Source organism: Triticum aestivum, chromosome 1B (genome assembly GCF_018294505.1).
Source record: "Triticum aestivum cultivar Chinese Spring chromosome 1B, IWGSC CS RefSeq v2.1, whole genome shotgun sequence".
Lineage (NCBI taxonomy): Eukaryota > Viridiplantae > Streptophyta > Magnoliopsida > Poales > Poaceae > Triticum > Triticum aestivum.
This window is the reverse complement of record NC_057795.1, coordinates 119,470,071-119,477,635: the sequence shown is the minus strand read 5'-3', so window position 1 is coordinate 119,477,635 and position 7,565 is coordinate 119,470,071.

The window sequence follows — 7,565 nt, the reverse complement described above, 5'->3', positions numbered from 1 at the left end:
ACTTAGCGTCTGCACACGACATGTGCTCGGCAGACTTCAAGCGAAAGCCGACGTGGGTGTAGACCACGACCTACCTAAACACCTAAGTCTCTAATCCAGGTTTATCGCCTCTCCAGGTTCCATCCGCAGGGAGTCCGGCCGAGGTTTCCCATACGGCCCCGAACGATGTGTACAGGGTTCCGTGACACCTAACGGGTGTCCGGTATTCCCGGCCACGTACCTACCGCATCACAGCCCACCCCTACGGTCAGCGCTGCCCACGGCCTCCAGTAGGCTACAAACACCAGAAACTACTTGCAACTCCTGGACAGAGGACTAGGGTGAATAAGAAGTCGAGGGGGGTCATATTTCAGGGCCCAATGCATGGTAGTAGCTGTATCTTAAATCACACATACAGATCTCAGTGCTTAAGGTCGGCTTCAATGAAACAACCCACCATGTACTCCTACCTGGCCTCTCATTGATACCTTTACCAAATCGTGTTCACCACATCACTCTCATTACCGCCATGATCATTTCACTCTAGCCCATCACCCAGTTGAACCAGACCTGACACGACTCTACGCATAGCAGGCATAGCAAGGTAGGAACAACACATACATATGGCTCAAACAACTCCTACACATGCTAGTGGGTTTCATCTAGTTACTGTGGCAATGACAGGTCATGCAGAGGAAATGGGTTCAACTACCGTAGCACACAGCAGTTTGAAACGCGTTGTCTTAATGTAGTAAAAGAGAGCAAGAGCGAGAACATGGGATTGTATCGATATGATTAAATGGTTGGTTGCTTGCCTGATGGATCGATGCACGGATACGATTCTTCGCTAGGGTAATCACGGTACTCCTCGGAGGCAGAACCTGCCGCAAAGAACACCGATACACAACTATCACCAAACAATGTGCGACAATATGATGCATGCATGAAACATGGCAATATGAGTGTGTTGGGCTAATGCAACTAAAACCAGATGGGTTTGAACCAATTTGACCCAAAGATTCAAATTTCAAAGTCATAAATGGCCCTTTAAAGTGTTTTATCTTGTTCTGCACTAAGCAGCAAGTTAACTTGTTTAAACATGCATGAAAACATTACAGATGGATAGATTGGATTTTTCTGATCATTTTTCATATATAACTTGTTTGATTTGGAGTTACAGATTAAAAGTTATGAATTTTTGAAGTTTGAACTATATTCTGGAATTGCCTATATTAGAATAAATCCAGAAATTAATTTATTGTGTCAGCCATGCATCAGAATGACGTCAGGGCACCAACCGAATCTGAATCTCAGGCAGATATGATGGTTGGAATGTTTTCCAATGATTATAATATTGGTCACTCTGTAACCGGTAAAGTGGATGTCGTGGCCAACACACCCCGCCGGAAGACCTATTATTGTAGTATCTTGATTGAAGAAGTTGGCCACCTTCCCATAAGGACTTCGTAGGATTTACTCCCTAGTTATTCCTTATGATTTTTGTGTTTCCGAAGTCCGACCTTTACTTGATGTTCTAGATATCAGACCATTTCAAGGAATGGGATACGCTAGTACATCAAGGAGAACATTAGAAGCGGAGTGTCAAATGTCTCTCGGTCGATCATCCAGATTTTGTTTCCTTAGCTTCGCTAAGGTAAAATCTGAGAAGGTGTTATCTTCCTTTGCATCTGCATCATCCATCATCATCCATCATGGTAGCAAGTTGTGTTGCCAGGATCCTTGACACGGATATTGGTAAAATCTTGATGATTATGGAAATGCTCAAGTTATTGAGAGCACGCGCAAGTGCTAGGTTGATCGTCGGCATTAACTGTATAGTGCTCTCAGTTTCCTCGGCAATGCTATGACCTTTTCAAACAGTGAATTCACTCTCTATTGTTGGGTTCTTCCCCAGTTACCAGAATCATTCCCAGCATTTGCATTTTGTTCCCAGCTTGCACCGCCAATGTGCCATTCTACCATGGGTCTCTTCCATTTCCGGTGGTAAGCAAATTCATCCATTACGTTGTCTTCAACAAGGTAATCCACATCATCCAAGTCCGAGTATGCCATTCTACCGACCCCCTCCAAACGATCGCTCGAGAATTGCCTTAGGCTGGTTTAAAGAGTTTCAATGATCTCTGAATCAAAGGTTATTCTTTTTGCCACTTAAGGGGATATATCTACGAGTCACCATCCCTAAGGTGCCTCGTTGTGGTATCATGGCAACTCAACTCCTCGCTATGTTGACAATCGTTTACCACCTTTTTAAGTGTGGAATTGTAGTCTACCTGGTAAACCTCCGTCATTTGTTCCACTCCTTTCCGCTAGAGGTGTGCTTCGTCTCTCAGCTCAAGAGATGTTGCTATGTCTCATTCCGTGAGTTAATCCTGAGTTGTTCGACCTTCGAGAAGAACGATTCTTTTGGGGTCTTCCTTCCTCTCGTTGTCATGATAGTTGGAGTTCTCAAAGCAAGACTTCGAGACAATGATGGTGATCAAATCAACACTCTTATGGAGTGCACCCTGGATCGTGAAGATTGTGCTAGTTTGCGTTCCCCCTTCACCTTACCCTACGCTTGAATCTCGGGACGAGATTTTTGTGTAGTGGGGGTGGGTTGTCACATCCCTGGTCCTGTTATGCACTAGGCTAGACCCTCATGTGAGCATCATGTTTTAATTCAAATGAAATTTGAAATGAGGAATTTTCAAAAGCCTCAGAAGACGTCTAAAAATAACCAACATTTAAATCTCATCAAATGAGTGCAAAGAAATGTTCCTGTTACTCTGTGAAAATATTGGTCAGAGGTAAAATTCAAACCAATATTTTTGTAATCACATAATTATTTATTTTTGGGCCTTTGACTTAAACCAATGACATATTTGAGTTGAATTTATTTCTATTATATAAGAAATAAAGTTCAAATATTTTTGTAAGTTGCCTGTGACCTTGGACTAGTTCCTGAGCTCACATACAATTTACAGAAAGTTTTAGAAAAATGATTTGATATTTTAAATCAAATCAAAACCAATTGCAGAAAATAGAAAAGAGAAAGAAAGAGAGAGAGAACCCACCTGGACTTACCTGGCGCCCACCAACCGGCCCAGCTCCAACGGCCCAGCCCATCACCGCCTCCTCCCTGTCGTCTTCCTCCCTCGCCAGAAGGACGGAGGTGCGTGCCCGCCCCGCGCCGGCCACCTCCTCCCTCCTTGCCTGCCTGGCCCCTCTTCGATGCGCCTAGACGACGCCACGGAGATGCCGAACCCCCTCGACCTCTCTATCACTCTCCCCGTGGCCCTCCTCTCCTCTGCTTCCTCTCTCTCACTCGCCCGAACGCAGCCGTCGCCACCGACGAGCTCCCTTGCGGCCACCGCCACCCCCTCTCCTCTCCGACGCGCTCCCGAGCTCCGCAGTGCCTCCCTCGTCCTCTCCATCGGCTCACGCGACCGAAGAAGCCCCGTAGAACCGCCCCGATGCTTTTCCCCTCCTCAGACCCGCCGGTCGCTGTCGCCCGATTTGTCGGCTCCGGACCGTCCTCGACGTCGCCGAGCGTTCCGTCGTCATCGCTGTGAGTCCCCGCACCGAACCTTCCTCTCCCCGATGCCGATTTCTTCCACTAACCGCGGGCTCCGCCGAGCCCGAGAGTCCATTGCCGCCGGCCATGAGGTCGCCGTGGCTAGAGCTCACGCGCGTCACGTCCAAGCACACAATCGTGCTCAGCACCACGCCAGGATCCCAAAACCCTAGTCTATTGCTCCTGTTGTGTACCGTAGCCACCGCTCGCGCCTCACCCGAACTCCGGCCACCGCCGTTGTCATGATTGCCGTTGCCTCCGGCCACCCTAGCTTCTCCCGTTTGCCCTGTTAGATGCGCGCGAGCCTGGGCATCTCGTAGAGCCCCTCCGCCACTCTTTTGGTCATCGGAGGGCGAATCCCGACGCTCTCCGCCGTCCCTGGCCTCGCCGGCGACGAGCCTCGGGTCAACTCCAGCGAGTTTGACCCGGGTCTGACCCTAGTTGGACTCCCCCTGACTCAATGACAGGTGGGGCCCAGGCCTGTTAGTTAATTAGGATTAGTACTAATCGAATTAGTTAAACTAATTACACTGACACGCGGGACCCATGTGTCAGGTTTGACCCGGACCGTGCCTCGTTGACCTTCTGACGTCATGATGATGTCAGGCTGACGCAGTAAGTCATTTTCTGGATTTATTATATTCAGGAAATTCCAGAAAATAGTCTAAACTTCTAAAATTCATATAAAATCAACCGTAAGTCAGAATGAAATAATTTATATATGAAAAATTATCAGAAAAATTCAAGGAACCCATATGTACCATTTTTCATGCATGTTTGAACAATGTTTGTCCTCTGTTTGGACAAAACAAATAAAGGGCATTTAAATAACCATATATGGAGTTGGAATTTGAATCATGTATTCAAACCAACTTCATTTAAATCATAGCTAGGTGCATTAGCCCAAAACACATTCATATTGCCATGTCATAGCATGCATCATATTGTGCATTGCATTGATCGTGTTTCTTCTGTGTTTGCCGGTGTTGTTCCCCCTTGGTAGACGTTGTTCCGACGTTGTGATCGTTGACACTGATGAAGACTGAATGTTATCTTCAGAAGTGCCAGGCAAGCAATACACCCTTGTTCATTCCGATACAATCCTACTCTCTCGCCCTGCTCTTTTTTACTGCATTAGGACAACAACGAGTCATCTGTTACTTGCTGCGGTAGCTGAACCCCTTTATCCTCTGCATGACCTGTCATTGCCACAGTAAATAGATGAAACCCACTAGTATGAGTAGGAGTTGCTTGAGCCCTGTTGTGCCTACTCGTTCATGTTTGTTTGTCATGCCTGCTACTGCTTAGAGTTGAGTCAGGTCTGATCCATCGGGGATGAATCAGAGGTGTGTGAACATGCCCTACTGTGTGTGAGCTAAGTGTGTGAACACGATTTGGTAAAAGGTAACGGTGAGAGGCCATGTAGGAGTACATGGTGGGTTGTCTCATTGAAGCCGTCCTTAGGAACCGAGTTCTGTGTTTGTGATCCATGATTCAGCTACTACCATGCATTGGGCCCTGAAATATGACCCCGCTCGACTTCTTATTCACCCTAGTCCTCTGTCCAGGAGTTGCAAGTAGTTTCTGGTGTTTGTAGCCTACTGGAGGCCGTGGACAGCGCTGACCGTAGGGGGTGGGCTGTGATGTGGTAGGTACGTGGCCGGGAATACCGGGCACCCGTTTGGTGTCTCGGGAACCCTGCACACATCGTTTGGGGCTATGAGCGAAACTCCGGCCGGATTTCCTCATGGATGGAACCCGAATAGGCGATAAACCTGGACTAGAGACTTGAGTGTTTAAGTAGGTCGTGGTCTACACCCACGTCGGCTTTCGCTTGAAGTCTGCCGAGCACATGTCGTGTGCAGACGCTAAGCGGTGGAAACATGTATGAAGAAGTACACCCCTGCAGGGTTAACATCATCTATTCGAATAGCCGTGTCCGCGGAAAAGGACTTCTGGGTTGCTTATATCAGTTCATAGACAAGTGAAAGTGGATACTCTAAAATACGCAAGATAAGCGTGAGTGCTATGGATGGCGTTCTCGTAGGGAGACGGGAGCGGTTCCATAGTGGTGTATTGGTTGGTGAATATGTGGACTCGTGTGCGCCTCCTCAAAAGAGTTGCTTGCAGTCGTAGTTTAGGATAGCCACCGAGTCAAAGCTGGCTTGCTGCAGTTAAACTCCACCATCCCCTTTGTTGATAATGATGCATATGTAGTTAGTTCTGATGTAAGTCTTGCTGGGTACATTTGTACTCACGTTGCTTAATTTATGTTTTTGCAGAGAGACTTAAGTCTCACTAGTAGTTCCGCGTGGACTTCGACGTTTAGCTTGATACCTCAGCTACGATCTTGTGCCCTTGGCAGGATCTGGTAGATAGTCAGGCTTCTCAGCCTTTTTCATTTATAGATGTCTGTACTCAGACATGATAGCTTCCGCTTGTGTTTTGATTTGTATGCTCTGAATGTTGGGTCATGAGACCCCTGTTTGTAATATCCCACTCCTCGGACCCTAATGAATACTTACTTGTGTCGTAGAGTCATGTTGTGATGCCTTGTTGTATTTGCACATATCGAGCATATTGTGTGTATGATTGAAATGCTTGGTATGTGTGGGATCTGACTATCTAGTTGCTTATTCTTAGTAGCCTCTCTTACCGGGAAATGTCTCCTAGTGATTCCACTGAGCCATGGTAGCTTGCTACTGCTCCGGAACACTTAGGCTGGCCGGCATGTGTCCTTCTTTGTTCCTGTGTCTGTCCCCTCGGGGAAATGTCACACGATGAATACCGGAGTCTTGTTAGCTCGCTACAGCCCGGTTCACCGGAGTCCTGCTAGCCCAGTGCTATAGCCCGGATTCACTCGCTGATGACCGACACGTTCGATGCTGGGTCATGGATGCCTGTCCCTGTAGGTCTGTGCCACTTTGGGTTTACGACTAGCCATGTCAGCCCGGGCTCCTTATCATATGGATGCTAGCGACACTATCATATACGTGTGCCAAAAGGCGCAAACGGTCCCGGGAAAAGGTAAGGCGACACCCGTGGGAATACCGTGCGTGAGGCCGCAAAGTGATATGAGGTGTTACATGCTAGATCGAAGCGGCATTGAGTCCGGGTCCTGACAGCGTTGATACGCTATCAGGACCCGGACTCAATGCCACTTCGATCTAGCATGTAACACCTCATATCACTTTGCGGCCTCACGCACGGTCAGGACCCGGACTCAATGCCACTTCGATCTAGCATGTAACACCTCATATCACTTTGCGGCCTCACGCACGGTATTCCCACGGGTGTCGCCTTACCTTTGCCTGGGACCGTTTGCGCCTTTTGGCTCACATATATGATGATGTCGCTAGCATCCATATGATAAGGAGCCCGGGCTGACATGATTAGTCGTAAACCCAAAGTGGCACAGACTTACAGGAACAGGCATCCATGACCCAGCATCGAACGTGTCGGTCATCAGCAAGTGGGTCCGGGCTGTAGCACTGGGCTAGCAGGACTCCGGTAAACCGGGCTGTTGTGGGCTAATAGGGCTCTGGTACTCAATGCGTGACATTTCCCCGAAGGGACAGACACAGGAACGAAGAAGGACACATGCCGGCCAGCCTAAGTGTTCCGGAGCAGTAGCAAGCTACCATGGCTCAATGGAAACACTAGGAGACATTTCCCGGTAAGAGAGGCTACTAAAGATAAACAACTAGATAGTCAGATCCCACACATACCAAGCATTTCAATCATACACACAATATGCTCGATATGTGCAAATACAACAAGGCGTCACAACATGACTCTACGGCACAAGTACTTTATTTAAAGGCTCAGAGAGCCATACATAACATACATACAAGTACGGGTCACACGACCCACATTCAAGTCATACAGTCATACAAACCAGCAACGGAAGTAACTTGTCTGAGTACAGACAACTAGTAAAATAAAAGAGGCTTGGAAAGCCTAGCTATACTAAGTGGACCTTCACAAGCTCAGGATTACCACCTAGGCCTTA